Consider the following 25,103-nt stretch of genomic DNA (forward strand, 5'->3'; position numbering starts at 1 on the left):
TGCTGAAGTTTAAAAATCCTTCAGAACTCTTCCATTGTTCTCGGAATTCCACTGAAGTTTAAAAATGCTTCGGAACTCTTCCATTGTTCTCGGAATTCCGCTGACGTTTAAAAATGCTTCTGAACTCTTCCATTGTTCTCAGAATTCTGCTGAAGTTTAAAAATGCTTTGAAACTTTTCCATTGTTATCGCAATTCCGCTGAAGTTTAAAAATGCTTCGAAACTCTTCCATTGTTCCCAGAATTCCGCTGAAGTTTAAAAATGCTTCGGAACTCTTCCATTGTTTTCGGAATTCCACTGAAGTTTAAAAATACTTTGGAACTTTTCCATTGTTATCGGAATTCCGCTGAAGTTTATAAATGCTTTGGAACATTTCCATTGTTCTCGGAATTCCACTGAAGTTTAAAAATCCTTCAAAACTCTTCCATTGTTCTCGGAATTCCACTGAAGTTTAAAAATTCTTCGGAACTCTTCCATTGTTCTCGGAATTCCGCTGAAGTTTAAAAATGATTCGGAACTCTTCCATTGTTCTCGGAATTCCGCTGACGTTTAAAAATGCTTCTGAACTCTTCCATTGTTCTCGGAATGCTGCTGAAGTTTAAAAATGCTTTGGAACTCTTCCATTGTTCTCGGAATTCCGATGACATTTAAACATGCTTCGGAACTCTTCCATTGTTCTTGTAATTCTGCTAAAGTTTAATAATGCTTCGGAACTCTTCCATTGTTATCGAGAATTCCGCTGAAGTTTAAAAATGCTTCAGAACTCTTCTATTGTTCTTGGAATTCCTCTGAAGTTTAAAAATGCTTCGGAACTCTTCCATTGTTCTGGGAATTCTGCTGAAGTTTAAAAATGCTTCGGAACTCTTCCATTGTTATTGGAATTCCACTGACGTTTAAAAATGTTTTGGAACTCTTCCATTGTTTTCGGAATTCTGCTGAAGTTTAAAAATGCTTCGGAACTCTTCCATTGTTCTTGGAATTCTGCTGAAGTTTAAAAGTGCTTTGGAACTCTTCCATTGTTCTCGTAATTCTGCTGAAGTTTAAAAATGCTTCGGAACTCTTCCATTGTTCCCGGAATTCCGCTGAAGTTTAAAAATGCTTCGGAACTCTTCCATTGTTCTTGGAATTCCGCTGAAGTTTAAAAATACTTTGGAACTCTTCCATTGTTATCGGAATTCTGCTGAAGTTTAAAAATGCTTCAGAACATTTCCATTGTTCTCGGAATTCCGCTGAAGTTTAAAATTGCTTCGGAACTCATCCATTGTTCTAGGAATTCTGCTGAAGTTTAAAAATCCTTCAGAACATTTCCATTGTTCTCGGAATTCCGCTGAAGGGTAGAAATGCTTCAGAACTCTTCCATTGTTCTAGGAATTCTGCTGAAGTTTAAAAATCCTTCAGAACTCTTCCATTGTTCTCGGAATTCCACTGAAGTTTAAAAATGCTTCGGAACTCTTCGATTGTTCTCGGGATTCCGCTGTAGTTTAAAAATTTTTCGGAACTCTTCCTTTGTTCTCGGAATTCCGCTGACATTTAAAAATGCTTCTGAACTCTTCCATTGTTCTCGGAATTCTGCTGAAGTTTAAAAATGCTTTGGAACTCTTCCATTGTTCTTGGAATTCTGGTGATGTTTAAAAATGCTTCAGAACTCTTCCATTGTTCTCGGAATTCCGCTGAAGTTTAAAAATACTTTTGGAACTCTTCCATTGTTATCGGAATTCCGCTGAAGTTTAAAAATGCTTCGGAACATTTCCATTGTTCTCGTAATTCCGCTGAAGTTCAAAAATGCTTCGGAACTCTTCCATTGTTCTAGGAATTCTGCTGAAGTTTAAAAATCCGTCAGAACTCTTCCATTGTTCTCAGAATTCCACTGAAGTTTAAAAATGCTTCGGAACTCTTCGATTGTTCTCGGAATTCCGCTGAAGTTTAACAATGCTTCGGAACTCTTCCATTGTTCTCGGAATTCCGCTGAAGTTCAAAAATGCTTCGGAACTCTTCCATTGTTCTAGGAATTCTGCTGAAGTTTAAAAATCCGTCAGAACTCTTCCATTGTTCTCAGAATTCCGCTGAAGTTTAAAAATGCTTCGGAACTCTTCCATTGTTCCCGGAATTCCGCTAAAGTTTAACAATGCTTCGGAACTCTTCCATTGTTCTTGGAATTCTGCTGAAGTTTAAAAATACTTTGGAACATTTCCATTGTTCTCGGAATTCCGCTGCAGTTTAATAATGCTTCGGAACTCTTCCATTGTTCTAGTAATTCTGGTGAAGTTTAAAAATCCTTCAGACCTCTTCCATTGTTCTCGGAATTCCACTGAAGTTTAAAAATGCTTCTGAACTCTTCCATTGTTCTCGGAATTCTGCTGAAGTTTAAAAATGCTTCGGAACTCTTCCATTGTTCTCGGAATTCCGCTAAAGTTTAAAAATGCTTCGGAACTCTTCCATTGTTCTAGTAATTCTGCTGAAGTTTAAAAATCCTTCAGAACTCTTCCATTGTTCTCGGAATTCCACTGAAGTTTAAAAATGCTTCGGAACTCTTCCATTGTTCTCGGAATTCCGCTGACGTTTAAAAATGCTTCTGAACTCTTCCATTGTTCTCAGAATTCTGCTGAAGTTTAAAAATGCTTTGAAACTTTTCCATTGTTATCGCAATTCCGCTGAAGTTTAAAAATGCTTCGAAACTCTTCCATTGTTCCCAGAATTCCGCTGAAGTTTAAAAATGCTTCGGAACTCTTCCATTGTTTTCGGAATTCCACTGAAGTTTAAAAATACTTTGGAACTTTTCCATTGTTATCGGAATTCCGCTGAAGTTTATAAATGCTTTGGAACATTTCCATTGTTCTCGGAATTCCACTGAAGTTTAAAAATCCTTCAAAACTCTTCCATTGTTCTCGGAATTCCACTGAAGTTTAAAAATTCTTCGGAACTCTTCCATTTTTCTCGGAATTCCGCTGAAGTTTAAAAATGATTCGGAACTCTTCCATTGTTCTCGGAATTCCGCTGACGTTTAAAAATGCTTCTGAACTCTTCCATTGTTCTCGGAATGCTGCTGAAGTTTAAAAATGCTTTGGAACTCTTCCATTGTTCTCGGAATTCCGATGACATTTAAACATGCTTCGGAACTCTTCCATTGTTCTTGTAATTCTGCTAAAGTTTAATAATGCTTCGGAACTCTTCCATTGTTATCGAGAATTCCGCTGAAGTTTAAAAATGCTTCAGAACTCTTCTATTGTTCTTGGAATTCCTCTGAAGTTTAAAAATGCTTCGGAACTCTTCCATTGTTCTGGGAATTCTGCTGAAGTTTAAAAATGCTTCGGAACTCTTCCATTGTTATTGGAATTCCACTGACGTTTAAAAATGTTTTGGAACTCTTCCATTGTTTTCGGAATTCTGCTGAAGTTTAAAAATGCTTCGGAACTCTTCCATTGTTCTTGGAATTCTGCTGAAGTTTAAAAGTGCTTTGGAACTCTTCCATTGTTCTCGTAATTCTGCTGAAGTTTAAAAATGCTTCGGAACTCTTCCATTGTTCCCGGAATTCCGCTGAAGTTTAAAAATGCTTCGGAACTCTTCCATTGTTCTTGGAATTCCGCTGAAGTTTAAAAATACTTTGGAACTCTTCCATTGTTATCGGAATTCTGCTGAAGTTTAAAAATGCTTCAGAACATTTCCATTGTTCTCGGAATTCCGCTGAAGTTTAAAATTGCTTCGGAACTCATCCATTGTTCTAGGAATTCTGCTGAAGTTTAAAAATCCTTCAGAACATTTCCATTGTTCTCGGAATTCCGCTGAAGGGTGGAAATGCTTCAGAACTCTTCCATTGTTCTAGGAATTCTGCTGAAGTTTAAAAATCCTTCAGAACTCTTCCATTGTTCTCGGAATTCCACTGAAGTTTAAAAATGCTTCGGAACTCTTCGATTGTTCTCGGGATTCCGCTGTAGTTTAAAAATTTTTCGGAACTCTTCCTTTGTTCTCGGAATTCCGCTGACATTTAAAAATGCTTCTGAACTCTTCCATTGTTCTCGGAATTCTGCTGAAGTTTAAAAATGCTTTGGAACTCTTCCATTGTTCTTGGAATTCTGGTGATGTTTAAAAATGCTTCAGAACTCTTCCATTGTTCTCGGAATTCCGCTGAAGTTTAAAAATACTTTTGGAACTCTTCCATTGTTATCGGAATTCCGCTGAAGTTTAAAAATGCTTCGGAACATTTCCATTGTTCTCGTAATTCCGCTGAAGTTCAAAAATGCTTCGGAACTCTTCCATTGTTCTAGGAATTCTGCTGAAGTTTAAAAATCCGTCAGAACTCTTCCATTGTTCTCAGAATTCCACTGAAGTTTAAAAATGCTTCGGAACTCTTCGATTGTTCTCGGAATTCCGCTGAAGTTTAACAATGCTTCGGAACTCTTCCATTGTTCTCGGAATTCCGCTGAAGTTCAAAAATGCTTCGGAACTCTTCCATTGTTCTAGGAATTCTGCTGAAGTTTAAAAATCCGTCAGAACTCTTCCATTGTTCTCAGAATTCCGCTGAAGTTTAAAAATGCTTCGGAACTCTTCCATTGTTCCCGGAATTCCGCTAAAGTTTAACAATGCTTCGGAACTCTTCCATTGTTCTTGGAATTCTGCTGAAGTTTAAAAATACTTTGGAACATTTCCATTGTTCTCGGAATTCCGCTGAAGTTTAATAATGCTTCGGAACTCTTCCATTGTTCTAGTAATTCTGGTGAAGTTTAAAAATCCTTCAGAACTCTTCCATTGTTCTCGGAATTCCACTGAAGTTTAAAAATGCTTCGGAACTCTTCCATTGTTCTCGGAATTCTGCTGAAGTTTAAAAATGCTTCGGAACTCTTCCATTGTTCTCGGAATTCCGCTAAAGTTTAAAAATGCTTCGGAACTCTTCCATTGTTCTAGTAATTCTGCTGAAGTTTAAAAATCCTTCAGAACTCTTCCATTGTTCTCGGAATTCCACTGAAGTTTAAAAATGCTTCGGAACTCTTCCATTGTTCTCGGAATTCCGCTGAAGTTTAAAAATGATTCGGAACTCTTCCATTGTTCTCGGAATTCCACTGACGTTTAAAAATGCTTCTGAACTCTTCCATTGTTCTCGGAATGCTGTTGAAGTTTAAAAATGCTTTCGAACTCTTCCATTGTTCTCGGAATTCCGATGACATTTAAACATGCTTCGGAACTCTTCCATTGTTCTTGGAATTCTGCTAAAGTTTAATAATGCTTCGGAACTCTTCCATTGTTATCGAAAATTCCGCTGAAGTTTAAAAATGCTTCAGAACTCTTCTATTGTTCTTGGAATTCCTCTGAAGTTTAAAAATGCTTCGGAACTCTTCCATTGTTCTGGGAATTCTGCTGAAGTTTAAAAATGCTTCGGAACTCTTCCATTGTTATTGGAATTCCACTGACGTTTAAAAATGCTTTGGAACTCTACCATTGTTTTCGGAATTCTGCTGAAGTTTAAAAATGCTTCGGAACTCTTCCATTGTTCTTGGAATTCTGCTGAAGTTTAAAAGTGCTTTGGAACTCTTCCATTGTTCTCGCAATTCTGCTGAAGTTTAAAAATGCTTCGGAACTCTTCCATTGTTCTCGGAATTCTGCTGAAGTTTAAAAATGCTTCGGAACTCATCCATTGTTCTAGGAATTCTGCTGAAGTTTAAAAATCCTTCAGAACATTTCCATTGTTCTCGGAATTCCGCTGAAGGTTAGAAATGCTTCAGAACTCTTCCATTGTTCTAGGAATTCTGCTGAAGTTTAAAAATCCTTCAGAACTCTTCCATTGTTCTCGGAATTCCACTGAAGTTTAAAAATGCTTCGGAACTCTTTGATTGTTCTCGGAATTCCGCTGAAGTTTAAAAATGCTTCGGAACTCTTCCATTGTTCTAGGAATTCTACTGAAGTTTAAACATCCTTCAGAACTCTTCCATTGTTCTCGGAATTCCACTGAAGTTTAAAAATGCTTCGGAACTCTTCGATTGTTCTCGGAATTCCGCTGAAGTTTAAAAGTTATTCGGAACTCTTCCATTGTTCTCGGAATTCCGCTGACGTTTAAAAATGCTTCTGAACTCTTCCATTGTTCTCGGAATTCTGCTGAAGTTTAAAAATGCTTTGGAACTCTTCCATTGTTCTCGGAATTCTGGTGATGTTTAAAAATGCTTCAGAACTCTTCCATTGTTCTCGGAATTCCACTGAAGTTTAAAAATACTTTTGGAACTCTTCCATTGTTATCGGAATTCCACTGAAGTTTAAAAATGCTTCGGAACATTTCCATTGTTCTCGTAATTCCGCTGAAGTTCAAAAATGCTTCGGAACTCTTCCATTGTTGTAGGAATTCTGCTGAAGTTTAAAAATCCGTCAGAACTCTTCCATTGTTCTCAGAATTCCAATGAAGTTTAAAAATGCTTCGGAACTCTTCGATTGTTCTCGGAATTCCGCTGAAGTTTAACAATGCTTCGGAACTCTACCATTGTTCTTGGAATTCCGCTGAAGTTCAAAAATGCTTCGGAACTCATCCATTGTTCTAGGAATTCTGCTGAAGTTTAAAAATCCGTCAGAACTCTTCCATTGTTCTCAGAATTCCGCTGAAGTTTAAAAATGCTTCGGAACTCTTCCATTGTTCCCGGAATTCCGCTGAAGTTTAACAATGCTTTGGAACTCTTCCATTGTTCTCGGAATTCTGCTGAAGTTTAAAAATACTTCGGAACATTTCCATTGTTCTCGGAATTCCGCTGAAGTTTAAAAATTCTTCGGAACTCTTCCATTGTTCTCGGAATTCTGCTGAAGTTTAAAAATGCTTCGGAACTCTTCCATTGTTCTCGGAATTCCACTGAAGTTTAAAAATGCTTCGGAACTCTTCCATTGTTCTCGGAATTCCGCTGACGTTTAAAAATGCTTCTGAACTCTTCCATTGTTCTCAGAATTCTGTTGAAGTTTAAAAATGCTTTGGAACTTTTCCATTGTTCTCCCAATTCCGCTGTAGTTTAAAAATGCTTCGAAACTCTTCCATTGTTCCCGGAATTCCGCTGAAGTTTAAAAATGCTTCGGAACTCTTCCATTGTTTTCGGAATTCCACTGAAGTTTAAAAATACTTTGGAACTTTTCCATTGTTATCGGAATTCCGCTGAAGTTTAAAAATGCTTTGGAACATTTCCATTGTTCTCGGAATTCCGCTGAAGTTTAAAAATGCTTCTGAACTCTTCCATTATTCTAGGAATTCTGCTGCAGTTTAAAAATCCTTCAGAACTCTTCCATTGTTCTCGGAATGCTGCTGAAGTTTAAAAATGCTTTGGAACTCTTCCATTGTTCTCGGAATTCCGATGACATTTTAACATGCTTCGGAACTCTTCCATTGTTCTTGGAATTCTGCTAAAGTTTAATAATGCTTCGGAACTCTTCCATTGTTATCGAAAATTCCGCTGAAGTTTAAAAATGCTTCAGAACTCTTCTATTGTTCTTGGAATTCCTCTGAAGTTTAAAAATGCTTCGGAACTCTTCCGTTGTTCTGGGAATTCTGCTGAAGTTTAAAAATGCTTCGGAACTCTTCCATTGTTATTGGAATTCCACTGACGTTTAAAAATGCTTTTGAACTCTTCCATTGTTTTCGGAATTCTGCTGAAGTTTAAAAATGCTTTGGAACTCTTCCATTGTTCTTGGAATTCTGCTGAAGTTTAAAAGTGCTTTGGAACTCTTCCATTGTTCTCGCAATTCTGCTGAAGTTTAAAAATGCTTCGGAACTCTTCCATTGTTCCCGGAATTCCGCTGAAGTTTAAAAATGCTTCGGAACTCTTCCATTGTTATTGGAATTCTGCTGAAGTTTAAAAATGCTTCGGAATTCTTCCATTGTTTCCGGAATTCTGCTGAAGTTTAAAAATGCTTCGGAGCTCTTCCATTGTCCTCGGAATTCTACTGAAGTTTAAAATTGCTTCGGAACTCTTCCATTGTTCTTTCAATTCCGCTGGAGTTTAAAAATGCTTTGGAACTCTTCCATTGTTCCCGGAATTCCGCTGAAGTTTAACAATGCTTCGGAACTCTTCCATTGTTCTCGGAATTCTGCTGAAGTTTAAAAATACTTCGGAACATTTCCATTGTTCTCGGAATTCCGCTGAAGTTTAATAATGCTTCGGAACTCTTCCATTGTTCTAGTAATTCTGGTGAAGTTTAAAAATCCTTCAGAACTCTTCCATTGTTCTCGGAATTCCACTGAAGTTTAAAAATGCTTCTGAACTCTTCCATTGTTCTCGGAATTCTGCTGAAGTTTAAAAATGCTTCGGAACTCTTCCATTGTTCTCGGAATTCCGCTAAAGTTTAAAAATGCTTCGGAACTCTTCCATTGTTCTAGTAATTCTGCTGAAGTTTAAAAATCCTTCAGAACTCTTCCATTGTTCTCGGAATTCCACTGAAGTTTAAAAATGCTACGGAACTCTTCCATTGTTCTCGGAATTCCGCTGACGTTTAAAAATGCTTCTGAACTCTTCCATTGTTCTCAGAATTCTGCTGAAGTTTAAAAATGCTTTGAAACTTTTCCATTGTTATCGCAATTCCGCTGAAGTTTAAAAATGCTTCGAAACTCTTCCATTGTTCCCAGAAATCCGCTGAAGTTTAAAAATGCTTCGGAACTCTTCCATTGTTTTCGGAATTCCACTGAAGTTTAAAAATACTTTGGAACTTTTCCATTGTTATCGGAATTCCGCTGAAGTTTATAAATGCTTTGGAACATTTCCATTGTTCTCGGAATTCCACTGAAGTTTAAAAATCCTTCAAAACTCTTCAATTGTTCTCCGAATTGCACTGAAGTTTAAAAATTCTTCGGAACTCTTCCATTGTTCTCGGAATTCCGCTGAAGTTTAAAAATGATTCGGAACTCTTCCATTGTTCTCGGAATTCCGCTGACGTTTAAAAATGCTTCTGAACTCTTCCATTGTTCTCGGAATGCTGCTGAAGTTTAAAAATGCTTTGGAACTCTTCCATTGTTCTCGGAATTCCGATGACATTTAAACATGCTTCGGAACTCTTCCATTGTTCTTGGAATTCTGCTAAAGTTTAATAATGCTTCGGAACTCTTCCATTGTTATCGAGAATTCCGCTGAAGTTTAAAAATGCTTCAGAACTCTTCTATTGTTCTTGGAATTCCTCTGAAGTTTAAAAATGCTTCGGAACTCTTCCATTGTTCTGGGAATTCTGCTGAAGTTTAAAAATGCTTCGGAACTCTTCCATTGTTCTCGGAATTCCGCTGAAGGGTAGAAATGCTTCAGAACTCTTCCATTGTTCTAGGAATTCTGCTGAAGTTTAAAAATCCTTCAGAACTCTTCCATTGTTCTCGGTATTCCACTGGTGTTTAAAAATGCTTCGGAACTCTTCGATTGTTCTCGGGATTCCGCTGAAGTTTAAAAATTTTTAGGAACTCTTCCTTTGTTCTCGGAATTCCGCTGACGTTTAAAAATGCTTCTGAACTCTTCCATTGTTCTCGGAATCCTGCTGAAGTTTAAAAATGCTTTGGAACTCTTCCATTGTTCTCGGAATTCTGGTGATGTTTAAAAATGCTTCAGAGCTCTTCCATTGTTCTTGGAATTCCGCTGAAGTTTAAAAATACTTTTGGAACTCTTCCATTGTTATCGGAATTCCGCTGAAGTTAAAAAATGCTTCGGAACATTTCCATTGTTCTCGTAATTCCGCTGAAGTTCAAAAATGCTTCGGAACTCTTCCATTGTTCTAGGAATTCTGCTGAAGTTTAAAAATCCGTCAGAACTCTTCCATTGTTCTCAGAATTCCACTGAAGTTTAAAAATGCTTCGGAACTCTTCGATTGTTCTCGGAATTCCGCTGAAGTTTAACAATGCTTCGGAACTCTTCCATTGTTCTCGGAATTCCGCTGAAGTTCAAAAATGCTTCGGAACTCTTCCATTGTTCTAGGAATTCTGCTGAAGTTTAAAAATCCGTCAGAACTCTTCCATTGTTCTCAGAATTCCGCTGAAGTTTAAAAATGCTTCGGAACTCTTCCATTGTTCTAGTAATTCTGGTGAAGTTTAAAAATCCTTCAGAACTCTTCCATTGTTCTCGGAATTCCACTGAAGTTTAAAAATGCTTCGAAACTCTTCCATTGTTCTCGGAATTCTGCTGAAGTTTAAAAATGCTTCGGAACTCTTCCATTTTTCTCGGAATTCCGCTAAAGTTTAAAAATGCTTCGGAACTCTTCCATTGTTCTAGTAATTCTGCTGAAGTTTAAAAATCCTTCAGAACTCTTCCATTGTTCTCGGAATTCGGCTGACGTTTAAAAATGCTTCTGAACTCTTCCATTGTTCTCAGAATTCTGCTGAAGTTTAAAAATGCTTCGAAACTCTTCCATTGTTCCCGGAATACCGCTGAAGTTTAAAAATGCTTCGGAACTCTTCCATTGTTTTCGAATTCCACTGAAGTTTAAAAATACTTTGGAACTTTTCCATTGTTATCGGAATTCCGCTGAAGTTTATAAATGCTTTGGAACATTTCCATTGTTCTCAGAATTCCGCTGAAGTTTAAAAATCCTTCAGAACTCTTCCATTGTTCTCGGAATTCCACTGAAGTTTAAAAATGCTTCGGAACTCTTCCATTGTTCTCGGAATTCCACTGAAGTTTAAAAATGATTCGGAACTCTTCCATTGTTCTCGGAATTCCGCTGACGTTTAAAAATGCTTCTGAACTCTTCCATTGTTCTCGGAATGCTGTTGAAGTTTAAAAATGCTTTCGAACTCTTCCATTGTTCTCGGAATTCCGATGACATTTAAACATGCTTCGGAACTCTTCCATTGTTCTCGGAATTCTGCTAAAGTTTAATAATGCATCGGAACTCTTCCATTGTTTTCGAAAATTCCGCTGAAGTTTAAAAATGCTTCGGAACTCTTCCATTGTTATTGGAATTCCACTGACGTTTAAAAATGCTTTGGAACTCTTCCATTGTTTTCGGAATTCTGCTGAAGTTTAAAAATGCTTCGGAACTTTTCCATTGTTCATGGAATTCTGCTGAAGTTTAAAAGTGCTTTGGAACTCTTCCATTGTTCTCGCAATTCTGCTGAAGTTTAAAAATGCTTCGGAACTCTTCCATTGTTCTCGGAATTCTGCTGAAGTTTAAAAATGCTTCGGAACTCATCCATTGTTCTAGGAATTCTGCTGAAGTTTAAAAATTCTTCAGAGCATTTCCATTGTTCTCGGAATTCCGCTGAAGGGTAGAAATGCTTCAGAACTCTTCCATTGTTCTAGGAATTCTGCTGAAGTTTAAAAATCCTTCAGAACTCTTCCATTGTTCTCGGAATTCCACTGAAGTTTAAAAATGCTTCGGAACTCTTTGATTGTTCTAGGAATTCTACTGAAGTTTAAAAATCCTTCAGACCTCTTCCATTGTTCTCGGAATTCCACTGAAGTTTAAAAATGCTTTGGAACTCTTCGATTGTTCTCGGAATTCCGCTGAAGTTTAAAAATTATTCGGAACTCTTCCATTGTTCTCGGAATTCCGCTGACGTTTAAAAATGCTTCTGAACTCTTCCATTGTTCTCGGAACTCTGCTGAAGTTTAAAAATGCTTTGGAACTCTTCCATTGTTCTCGGAATTCTGGTGATGTTTAAAAATGCTTCAGAACTCTTCCATTGTTCTCGGAATTCCGCTGAAGTTTAAAAATGCTTCGGAACATTTCCATTGTTCTCGTAATTCCTCTGAAGTTCAAAAATGCTTCGGAACTCTTCCATTGTTCTAGGAATTCTGCTGAAGTTTAAAAATCCATCAGAACTCTTCCATTGTTCTCAGAATTCCACTGAAGTTTAAAAATGCTTCGGAACTCTTCGATTGTTCCCGGAATTCCGCTGAAGTTTAACAATGCTTCGGAACTCTTCCATTGTTCTCGGAATTCTGCTGAAGTTTAAAAATACTTCAGAACATTTCCATTGTTCTCGGAATTCCGCTGAAGTTTAAAAATTCTTAGGAACTCTTCCATTGTTCTCGGAATTCTGCTGAAGTTTAAAAATGCTTCGGAACTCTTCCATTGTTCTCGGAATTCCGCTAAAGTTTAAAAATGCTTCGGAACTCTTCCATTGTTCTAGTAATTCTGCTGAAGTTTAAAAATCCTTCAGAACTCTTCCATTGTTCTCGGAATTCCACTGAAGTTTAAAAATGCTTCGGAACTCTTCCATTGTTCTCGGAATTCCGCTGAAGTTTAAAAATGCTTTGGAACTTTTCCATTGTTCTCGCAATTCCGCTGAAGTTTAAAAATGCTTCGAAACTCTTCCATTGTTCCCGGAATTCCGCTGCAGTTTAAAAATGCTTCGGAACTCTTCCATTGTTTTCGGAATTCCACTGAAGTTTAAAAATACTTTGGAACTTTTCCATTGTTATCGGAATTCCGCTGAAGTTTAAAAATGCTTTGGAACATTTCCATTGTTCTCGGAATTCCGCTGAAGTTTAAAATTGCTTCGGAACTCTTCCATTGTTCTAGGAATTCTGCTGAAGTTTAAAAATCCTTCAGAACTCTTCCATTGTTCTCGGAATGCTGCTGAAGTTTAAAAATGCTTTGGAACTCTTCCATTGTTTTCGGAATTCCACTGAAGTTTAAAAATACTTTGGAACTTTTCCATTGTTATCGAAAATTCCGCTGAAGTTTAAAAATGCTTCAGAACTCTTCTATTGTTCTTGGAATTCCTCTGAAATTTAAAAATGCTTCGGAACTCTTCCATTGTTCTGGGAATTCTGCTGAAGTTTAAAAATGCTTCGGAACTCTTCCATTGTTATTGGAATTCCACTGACGTTTAAAAATGCTTTGGAACTCTTCCATTGTTTTCGGAATTCTGCTGAAGTTTAAAAATGCTTCGGAACTCTTCCATTGTTCTTGGAATTCTGCTGAAGTTTAAAAGTGCTTTGGAACTCTTGCATTGTTCTCGCAATTCTGCTGAAGTTTAAAAATGCTTCGGAACTCTTCCATTGTTCCCGGAATTCTGCTGAAGTTTAGAAATGCTTCGGAACTCTTCCATTGTTATTGGAATTCTGCTGAAGTTTAAAAATGCTTCGGAACTCTTCCATTGTTTCCGGAATTCTTCTGAAGTTTAAAAATGCTTCGGAGCTCTTCCATTGTCCTCGGAATTCTACTGAAGTTTAAAATTGCTTCGGAACTCTTCCATTGTTCTTTCAATTCCGCTGAAGTTTAAAAATGCTTCGGAACTCTTCCATTGTTCCCGGAATTCCGCTGAAGCTTAAAAATGCTTCGGAACTCTTCAATTGTTATCGGAATTCCGCTGACATTTAAAAATGCTTCGGAACTCTTCCATTGTTCTCGGAATTCTGCTAAAGTTTAATAATGCTTCGGATCTCTTCCATTGTTATCGAAAATTCCGCTGAAGTTTAAAAATGCTTCGGAACTCTTCCATTGTTCTCGCAATTCCGATGAAGTTTAAAAATGCTTCGGAACACTTCCATTGTTCCCGGAATTCCGCTGAAGTTTAACAATGCTTCGGAACTCTTCCATTGTTCTCGGAATTCTGCTGAAGTTTAAAAGTACTTCGGAACATTTCCATTGTTCTCGGAATTCCGCTGAAGTTTAAAAATGCTTCCGAACTCTTCCATTGTTCTAGTAATTCTGGTGAAGTTTAAAAATCCTTCAGAACTCTTCCATTGTTCTTAGAATTCCACTGAAGTTTAAAAATGCTTCGGAACTCTTCCATTGTTCTCGGAATTCTGCTGAAGTTTAAAAATGCTTTGCAACTCTTCCATTGTTCTCGGAATTCCGCTAAAGTTTAAAAATGCTTCGGAACTCTTCCATTGTTCTAGTAATTATGCTGAAGTTTAAAAATCCTTCAGAACTCTTCCATTGTTCTCGGAATTCCACTGAAGTTTAAAAATGCTTCGGAACTCTTCCATTGTTCTCGGAATTCCGCTGAAGTTTAAAAATGCTTCGGAACTCTTCCATTGTTCTCGGAATTCTGCTGACGTTTAAAAATGCTTCTGAACTCTTCCATTGTTCTCGGAATTCCGCTGACGTTTAAAAATGCTTCGGAACTCTTCCATTGTTTTCGGAATTCTGCTGAAGTTTAAAAATGCTTCGGTGCTCTTCCATTGTCCTCGGAATTCTGCTGAAGTTTAAAATTGCTCCGGAACTATTCCATTGTTCTCGCAATTCTGCTGAAGTTTAAAAATGCTTCGGAACTCTTCCATTGCTCCCGGATTGCCGCTGAAGTTTAAAAATGCTTTGGAACTCTTCCATTGTTCTCGGAATTCCGCTAAAGTTTAAAAATACTTTGGAACTCTTCCATTGTTCTCGGAATTCCGCTGAAGTTTAAAAATGCTTCGGAACATTTCCATTGTTCTTGGAATTCCACTGAAGTTTAAAAATGCTTCTTAACTATTCCATTGTTCTAGTAATTCTGCTGAAGTTTAAAAATCCTTCAGAACTCTTCCATTGTGCTTGCAATTCCGCTGAAGTTTAAAAATGCTTTGGAACTCTTCCATTGTTCCCGGAATTCCGCTGAAGTTTAAAAATGCTTCGTAACTCTTCCATTGTTCTTGGAATTCCGCTGAAGTTTAAAAATACTTTGGAACTCTTCCATTGTTATCGGAATTCTGCTGAAGTTTAAAAATGCTTCAGAACATTTCCATTGTTCTCGGAATACACATGGACCGTACACTGATGACACACGGACCGTACACTAATGACACACGGACCGTACAATAATGACACATGAACCGTACACTGATGACACACGGACCGTACACTGATGACACACAGACTGTACAATAATGACACATGGACCGCACACTGATAACACATGGACCGTACACTGATGACACACGGACCGTACACTAATGACTCACGGACCGTACACTGATGACACACGGACCGTACACTGATGACACATGGACCATACACTAATGACACACGGACCATACACTAATGACACACGGACCGCACACTGATGACACACGGACCGTACACTGATGACACACGGACCATACACTAATGACACACGGACCGCACACTGATGACACACGGACCGTACACTGATGACACACGGACCGTACACTGATGACACATGGACCGTACACTGATGACACATGGACCGTACACTGATGACACACGGACCGTACACTAATGACTCACGGACCATACACTAATGACACATGGACCGTGCACTAATGACACACGGACCGTACAATAATGACACATGAACCATACACTGATGACACACGGACCGTACACTGATGACACACAGACTGTACAATAATGACACATGGACCGTACACTGATAACACATGGACCGTACACTGATGACACACGGACCGTACACTGATGACACACAGAATGTACAATAATGACACATGGACCGTACACTGATAACACATGGACCGTACACTGATGACACACGGACCGTACACTAATGAGTCACAGACCGTACACTGATGACACACGGACCGTACACTGATGACACACGGACCATACACTAATGACACACGGACCATACACTAATGACACACGGACCGCACACTGATGACACACGGACCGTACACTGATGACACACGGACCGTACACTGATGACACAAGGACCGTACACTGATGACACACGGACCATACACTAATGACACACGGACCGCACACTAATGACACACGGACCATACACTAATGACACACGGACCGCAAACTGATGACACACGTACCGTACACTGATGACACACGGACCATACACTAATGACACACGGACCGCACACTGATGACACACGGACCATACACTGATGACACACGGACCATACACTAATGACACACGGACCGCACACTGATGACACACGGACCGCACACTGATGACACACGGACCGTACACTGATGACACACGGACCGTACACTGATGACACCGGAACCATTTTACACGTACGTGTTTGAACACGGATGTGTGAATGATCCCTATTCCCTTTAGATGTTAAGGTCCCCATACATGTTAGACTAAGGTCGGAAGGTCACAAGTTCATCACTAAGCAACAAATGCAATCAATTCAGTTTTATTGAGAGAAGCCGAATACATAGTCGGCATGTGACTGCAAGTATTCAAATGGCAGGCCTGAGGTCACATGACCGCTATCTTGCATCAGGGAATCGTTATAGCGTGCTCACCACAAGCCATCACATTGCAGCAGTCACATACAGAGAATCCAGACTCTTGTTCCAAGTCTGGACGACCCCTTTAATGGTATTGGCTGGATGTTTGGGCTCGTTGTTCTGCTGCAACATAAATTTGAGTCAATCAGACGCCTCCTTGATCGTCTTGCCACCGGCCTCAACTAGGTGTATACAGCCGACAATGCTGCACAACAGAACACATGGTGACTCCGTCTGCATCTTTATAGTCAAAGGTCTCATCAGTGCATATCACTGAATGCTGTTTTGTGGGGGTTCAGATCTAAGCCCCCACAGAGCCACTGAGCGTATTTACACGGATTTACACAGAACAGGCTGTCAGTCACCCGATGCACGAGCAAGATATTCATCCATTGAGTGAAATAAGTTATAAGCTTGCTTACAGAGGTTGCCACTACTTTTATATTCATGACCTATCCTTAGGATAGGTCATCAATGTCTGATCGGTGGGGGTGCAACACCCAGCACCCCCGTTGATCAACTGTTCTTGATGACGGCGATGGCTGGGACTGCTCAGTTATGGAGCTGCACAGCTCCGTCTACAGTAAAGTGGCCGCAGCCGGGTACTGCATGTCTGCCCCCTGCGCTGTGCAGCTCCGTAACTAAGCAGCTCTGGCCGCCGACACCGAGTACAGCTGATGTCACCCCCACTGATCAGACACTGATGATCTATCCTAAGGATAGGTCATCAGTGCTAAAGTAATGGACAACCTCTTTAACCCCTTTACCCCCGAAGGTGGTTTGCACGTTAATGACCAGGCCAATTTTTATAATTCTGACCACTGGCACTTTATGAGGTAATTACTCTGGAACGCTTCAACATATCTCATTGATTCTGAGACTGTTTTTTCGTGACATATTGTACTTCATGATAGTGGTAACATTTCTTCGATATGACTTGCGTTTATTTGTGAAAAAAATCAGAAATTTGGCGAAAATGTTTAAAATTTCACAATTTTCAAACTTTGACTTTTCATGCCCTTAAATTAGAGAGATATGTCACACAAAATAGTAATAAATAACATTTTCCACATCTTTACTTTATATCAGCACAATTTTGGAACCAAAATGTTTTTTTGTTAGGAAGTTGTAAGGGTTAAAAGTTGACCAGCGATTTCTCATGACTTTGAGGAGCCTTTATGACAGAAAATACCCAAAATTGACACCATTCTAAAAACTGCACCCCTCAAGGTGCTCAAAACCACATTCAAGAAGTTTATTAACCCTTCAGGTGCTTCACAGGATTTTTTGGAATGTGGAAGAAAAAAATGAACATTTAACTTTTTTCACAAAAATGTTACTTTAGACCCCAATTTTTTTATTTCTGCAAGGGTAACAGGAAAAAATGGACAACAAAATTTGTTCTGCAATTTCTCCAGAGCACGCAGATACCTCATTTGTAGGGGAAACCCACTGTTTGGGAGCACGGCAGGGCTCGGAAGGGAAGGAGCGCCATTTCACTTTTTGAATGTAAAATTTACTTCAATAATTAGCGGACGCCTTGTTGCGTTTGGAGAGCCCCTGATGTGCCTAAACAGTGGAAACCCCGACAAATGACACCATTTTGGAAACTAGACCCCTCAGGGAACTCATCTAGATGTGTGGTGAGCACCCTGAACCCCCAGGTTCTTCACAGAAGTTTATAACATGGAACCGTGAAAATAAAAATAACTGTTGTGCAATTTCTCCAGAGTACGCCAATACCCCATATGTGTGGAAAAAACACTGTTTGAGCGCACTGCAGAGTTCAGAAGGGAAGGAGCACTGTGTGACTTTTTGAACGCAATATTGGCTAGAATCAAGAGCGAATGCCATGTCTCGTTTGGAGAGCCCCTGATGTGCCTAAATAGTTGAAGCCTCCACAAGTGACCCCATTTTGGAAACTAGACCCCTCAAGGATTTTATCAAGGGGTATAGTGAACATTTTGGACACAGAATTTGATAACATTATGTTATCATATTGAATAAGTTGTCATTAGTCTTGATTGCAAGTGCTCGCTACTTGAGTTTGCATCGGGTAATCGAGTATGTACCATTTATCGCGGGTGCTCAAGTGACATGCTCGAGTCCCCGCCCTGCATGTTTCACGGTTGTTAGACACTCAAAAAAAAAAACATGCGGGGATCACTCGTGCATGGCAGTTAATCCCTGCAAGTTTTTTTTGGCCGCGAAGCATATGGGGCAGAGACTCGAGCATGTCACACAAGCACACGCAATACTCGGTGCATACCCATGCACCCGACGCAAACTCAAGTAGCAAGCACTTGTGCTCAACACTAGTCCCCATATCGTCATCATTTTTTTCTTTACTTTTGAAAAAATCCCAACCCCAACACAACTCTAACCCTAGCACAACCCTAACCCAGCACAACCATAGCACAACCCTAACCCTAGCACAAACCTAACCCTAACCCTAGCACAACCCTAACCCTAGCACAACCCTAACCCTAGCACAACTCTAACCCTAGCACAACCCTTACCTTAGCACAACCCTAACCCAGCACAACCCTAACCCTAGCACAACCCTAACCCTAGCACAACTCTAACCCTAGAGTTTATTTCCTTTCCTCGTGCTGTATAAGTGATTAGACGACTTTATTCTTCGGGTCGGTGCGATTACAGTGATACCAGATATCGGTTTTTATGATTGACAGCTGTCACACACTAAAAGGCCCTTTTTTTGCAAAGACTAGATTTTGCATCGCCATATTTTGAGAGCTATAATTTTTCTATATTTCGGCCGACAGAGTCATGTGATGGCTTGTTTTTTGCGGGACAAGTTAATGTTTCTATTGGTACCATTTTCGGTCACTTGCCATTTTTTTTTTGTAAATTAGAAATGTATTGAATGTGAAGTATAACAAATACAAACAGTAATAAATGGTACAGTTTTTGCACAGCAACAAATTGTCAAAATGGTACAATTTAACTTTACGATCATATTACTTAACAGGATTGTGTATAATTGATTAGTGTTTAATTGTATTAGATATGACCCACATTAATAAATGAATAACAGTAACATGATAAAAATTATGTAGGCAAAAGGAAATATTACAATATAGTGACAGGGGAGAAGGAAAAGAATCAAGACAGAGGGAAAAGGGAAAGAAAAGAGGGGGGGTGTGGGGCAAGAGAGCAATAGGGAAGGGGGTAGGTCTCTCTCCTGAGGTATCGCAACTCTTGAGAACTCTCGTGGCGAGTTGATACTGTAACAGGGTGCTCATTATAGGGTATCATAAATCGAGATAAGTGAAGATGAATCTAATTTAACCAAGAATCCAAGTCTGGGGTTTCTCTGAACGCGATCCAAGGGGCCCAAGTATTGTAAATCTTATCTGAGGTTCCTGTAATCTGGCCTATTAAATGTTCAATTCTGAATATGTTGTTGAGCTCAGATACAAATTCGGAGCGTGACGGCGTTTTTTCTTGTTTCCAGTATAGAGGAATTCGATTCCTGGCAGCTGTGAGGAAATGTTTCAGTAGGCCTTTTTTGAAACCTGACATTGAAATCTCACTTAATGATAGTAAGGCAAACGCCAAAGAAGGTCGCGCCCTATATATGGAAAGTTTGTTAAATGGGTCAAATATTTTGAGCCAAAAACTCTGAATAGTTGGGCATGACCACCCAATGCGCTTGACATTTTTTGATTGCTTTCTATTCCAATTTTTGGGAGGCAGAATAAACAAAAACCAACAATTCAGGAATTTTTTTTTTTCTGTTTTTTTTCATGCCGTTTCGCATGGTAAAATTGATAAGGTAGCTTTATTCTTCGGGTCAGTACGTTTACAGCGGTACCACATTTATATATTTTTTTATGTTTTGGTGCTTTTACACTATAAAAACTATTTTATAGAAAAAAATACTGTATTTTTCAGACTATAAGATGCATCGGACCATAAGACGCACCTAGGTTTTAGAGGAGGAAAATACAAAAAAAAATGTAAGCTAAAAATGTGGTCATGATGCCTTGTTAAGGGGGAGGGGGTCTGCTGCTGACACTGTTATAGGGGTAATGTCCCCCAATTCTGTTAATATTCCCCATCCTGGTATATATGGCCCCCTCCTTCCTGTTATATGTGGCCCTCATCCGCATGCTGATATTCATGGCACCCCAATCCACCATCCTGGTATGCATGGCACCCCAATCCCCCATCCTGGTATGCATGGCCCCCCTCATCCCTCTTCCTGGGATGTATGGCACCCTTCATCCCTGTATGCATGGCCCCCTTCATCCTTGTATGCATGGCCCCATTCATCCCTGTATGTATGGCCCCCCTCATCCCAATATATTTGACCCCCCTCATCCCTCATCCTGGTATGCTTGGCACCCCCTGATCCCCATCACGCTGCACAGAAAAAAAATAAACAATCATACTCACCTCCTCTCTCCTCCATCGCTGCATCTTGCTCTGTTGCCGACAGGGTTCTCACACAGCGAAATGCTGTTCCAGAAGAGTCACTGCTCCCCACGCCGAAACTGCATGCGTGGGGAGCAGTGACCACTCATTCTCCCTAATAGCGCGTACACTGTAGCCGCAGCGCGACTACTGCTGCGCTAGGCTGTCAGCGTGCCCACTATTAAACTCCATGAATATTCACAACACCCATGGGAGTGGTGAATATTCATGGGCTTTAATAGCGGGCACACTGACAGCTGAGCGCAGTAGGAGCCGTGCTGTGGGTACAGAGTGCTCACTATTAGGGAGAATGAATGGTCACTGCTCCCCACGCACGCAGTCCCGGTGTGGGGAGCAGTGACTATTCCGACATAGAGCGAGACACAGCGCTGAAGGAGAGAGGAGGTGAGTATGAGTGTTTATTTTTTTTCTGTGCAGCGTGATGGGCATCACGGGATGCAAAGCATACCATGATGAGGGGGGCCATACATACAGAGATGAAGGGTGCCATACATACCAGGATGAGGGATGAGGGGAGCCATACATACATGGATGAAGGGTACCATACATACCAGGAGCCGCGCTGCAGGCAGTGTGCCGGCTATTAAGGAAAATGAATATTCACTGCTCCCCATGGGCGTGGGGAGCAGTGAATATTAATTTTCTTTAGTAGCGGGCACAGTGTAGGCTGCTGCCTCCTGTGCCCCACTACTCAGCCGCTGCCGCTTCACCCACCACCCACAGCCACAATATTTATATACATCGGACTATAAGACGCACCCCCCACTTTCCTCCAAAGTTTTTTGGCTGATGGAGCTGTATGTCAGCTTGTTTTTTGCGGGACAAGATGATGTTTTTAGCTGTACCATTGCTATTTATATTCGTCTTTTTAACTGCGTTTTATTCCATTTTTTGTTTGGTGGTATGATGATAAAGCATCGTTTTTTGCTTCATTTTTTATTTAGTTTTTTACCGTGTTCATTAAAGGGGTTAACTAGTGGGACAGTTTTATAGGTCAGGTCTTTCCAGATACGGCAATACCAAATATGTGTACTTTTATTTGTTTGTTTTGGTTTTTTTTCATAATAATATTTATGGGGACAGTATATATATATATATTTTTTTTATTATTTTTTTCATTTTTTTACAATTTTTTTTTTTTTTTTTTTCACTTTCTGATACTTTTTTTTACTTTTACACTGTGTCCCACTATGGGACTTTCATTTTTTGCAGGCTGATCACTTGCATAGCATAGAGATGCAGCACCATCTCTATGTTATTCTGCATGTCAGCGCTGCACACTCAGAAGTTACTTTGATCGCGCACTGCGCATGATTAAAGTGACTTCCTGCTGCCTGGTGACCCGGATGTCATCATGACGACATCGGGACACCATGACAACTACCGGGACCCGGCACAGACAGCGCGGGACCCCGGAGAGGAGGTAAGTAAGCCGCGCTTACCTCACCTTGCTCCCGGAACGCTGCGATCAACTTCGATAGCAGCATTGCGGGAGTTAATGTGCCGGGAGTGGTGTTTGACCACTCCTGGCACATGGCACCTGGTGTCAGCTTTGAGAATCAGCTGACACCTGGCGGTAGTCACCCCGCACCGCTTGTGTGCGGTCACGATCGCAGTGCGCGTAATAATACGTACCTGATCCAATAGGCAGTGGATAGTCCTGATTGGAAATGTTCTCATCCCTTTCTTCTTCATTTGGTCCAGACCCCAGGGTGACTTTGGACATCTACAGATCGTCTCTGCAGACTTCCCTCTTCTCTGGTCTTCTACAGCACATTCCAACACATTGCCCTTAAAAATAACAGTCTCATAATTACGCCGAAATAAAAAATATCCACACATGATGTGCACTAAATAATCCTTATGATGTGCACCTGAATAAATAATTGCCCCACTGTGCTCCCTGCCAAAATCTGACCCCCACACTGTCCCCCTTATGATACATGGCCTCCACACTGTCCCTCTTATATACTATACCCACCATTCCTCCCACATTAACTATGGCCACTACACTGGCTTTCCTTATGAATAATATCCGTCAAACCATCTCCCCTTAACAAGTATGGCTTATACGCTCTCCAAACTACACAATATACAGTACAGACCAAAAGTTTGGACACACCTTCTCATTTAAAGATTTTTCTGTATTTTCATGACTATGAAAATTGTACATTCACACTGAAGGCATCAAAACTATGAATTAACACATTTGGAATTATATACTTAACAAAAAAGTGTGAAACAACTGAAAATATGTCTGATATTCTAGGTTCTTCAAAGTAGCCACCTTTTGCTTTGATGACTGCTTTGAACACTCTTGGCATTTTCTTGATGAGCTTCAAGAGGTAGTCACCGGAAATGGTTTTCACTTCACAGGTGTGCCCTGTCAGGTTTAATAAGTGGGGTTTCTTTCCTTATAAATGGGGTTGGGACCATCAGTTGTGTTGTGCATAAGTATGGTAGATACACAGCTGATAGCCCTACTGAATAGACTGTTAGAATTTGTATTATGGCAAGAAAAAAGCAGCTAAGCAAAGAAAAACGAGTGGCCATCATTACTTTAAGAAATGAAGGTCAGTCAGTCCGAAAAATTGGGAAAACTTTGAAAGTGTCCCCAAGTGCAGTTGCAAAAACCATCAAGCGCTACAAAGAAACTGGCTCACATGAGGACCGCCCCAGGAAAGGAAGACCAAGAGTCACCTCTGCTTCTGAGGATAAGTTTATCCGAGTCACCAGCCTCAGAAATCACAGGTTAACAGCAGCTCAGATTAGAGACCAGGTCAATGCCACACAGAGTTCTAGCAGCAGACACATCTCTTCAACAACTGTTAAGAGGAGACTTTGTACAGCAGGCCCATAGATGCTAGGAAACCACTGCTAAGGACAGGCAACAAGCAGAAGAGACTTGTTTGGGCTAAAGAACACAAGGAATGGACATTAGACCAGTGGAAATCTGTGCTTTGGTCTGATGAGTCCAAATTTGAGATCTTTGGTTCCATCCACCATGTCTTTGTGCGACACAGAAAAGGTGAATGGATGGACTCTACATGCCTGGTTCCCACCATGAAGCATGGAGGAGGAGGTGTGATGGTGTGGGGGTGCTTTGCTGGTGACACTGTTGGGGATTTATTCAAAATTGAAGGCATACTGAACCAGCATGGCTACCACAGCATCTTGCAGCGGCATGCTATTCCATCCGGTTTGCGTTTAGTTGGACCATCATTTATTTTTCAACAGGACAATGTCCCCAAACACACCTCCAGGCTGTGTAAGGGCTATATGACCAAGAAGGAGAGTGATCGGGTGCTGCGCCAGATGACCTGACCTCCACAGTCACCAGACCTGAACCCAATCGAGATGGTTTGGGGTGAGCTGTACCGCAGAGTGAAGGCAAAAGGGCCAACAAGTGCTAAGCATCTCTGGGAACTCCTTCAAGATTGTTGGAAGACCACTTCCCGTGACTACCTCTTGAAGCTCATCAAGAGAATGCCAAGAGTGTGCAAAGCAGTCATCAAAGCAAAAGGTGGCTACTTTGAAGAACCTAGAATATAAGACATATTTTCAGTTGTTTCACACTTTTTTGTTAAGTATATAATTCCACATGTGTTAATTCATAGTTTTGATGCCTTCAGTGTGAATGCAGAATTTTCATAGTCATGAAAATACAGAAAAATCTTTAAATGAGAAGTTGTGTCCAAACTTTTGGTTTGTACTGTACCTGTGATATGAACTATGGCCTCCACACTGTCCACATCTTCAGGTCCCCTTTTTACACCATACAGCCTCCATAATGTGCCCTCACGGTGTCCCTCGTATACTGCTCCCCCCATACTCTGTCCTTAAACTGTCCTTACTTTTGTATACTGTCTCTCATACTGTGCCCTCACTTTGTATACTGAGTGAATTCCGCTATTCCCCCAGACACAGTCCACAGTAAAAGTTCCTCGCATCTTCAGCTACACTATGGAGCACTTACCTTCTCCCTCGTCTTCACCTCCTTTGTGGTGCTCTATCACACACAGCCTGCACCCCTCTATCTCACACAACCTGCACCCCCATTACCCACACACCCTGCACCACTCTATCTCACAGCACCCCTCTCACGCATCATGCACCTCTCTCTCATGCCCCCTGCACCCTCCTATCCCACGCACCCTGCACCCCCTTGCACGCCTCTATCTCACTTACCCATCACCCCCTTTTCTTACACACCCTGCACCCCCTTGCACCCTTCTCTCACGCACCCTGCACCCCCTATATCACGCACCCTTCACCCCCTTCACCCCTCTATCTCACACACGCTGCTCCCCCTTGCACACCTCTATCTCACACACGCTGCTCCCCCTTGAACACCTCTATCTCACACACCCTGCACACCCTTGCACACCTCTATCTCACACACCCTACCACCCCTAGCACACCTCTATCTCACACACCATACCACTCCTTGCACACCTCTATCTCACACACCCTACCACCCCTAGCACACCTCTATCTCAAGCACCCTGCACCCCCTTGCAGCTCTCTATCTCACACACACTGCACCCCCTTGCA

The sequence above is a fragment of the Phyllobates terribilis genome, unplaced genomic scaffold (genome assembly GCF_046119375.1).
Source record: "Phyllobates terribilis strain yellow unplaced genomic scaffold, ASM4611937v1 Scaffold_453__1_contigs__length_1468511, whole genome shotgun sequence".
In the NCBI taxonomy this organism is placed as follows: Eukaryota; Metazoa; Chordata; class Amphibia; order Anura; family Dendrobatidae; genus Phyllobates; species Phyllobates terribilis.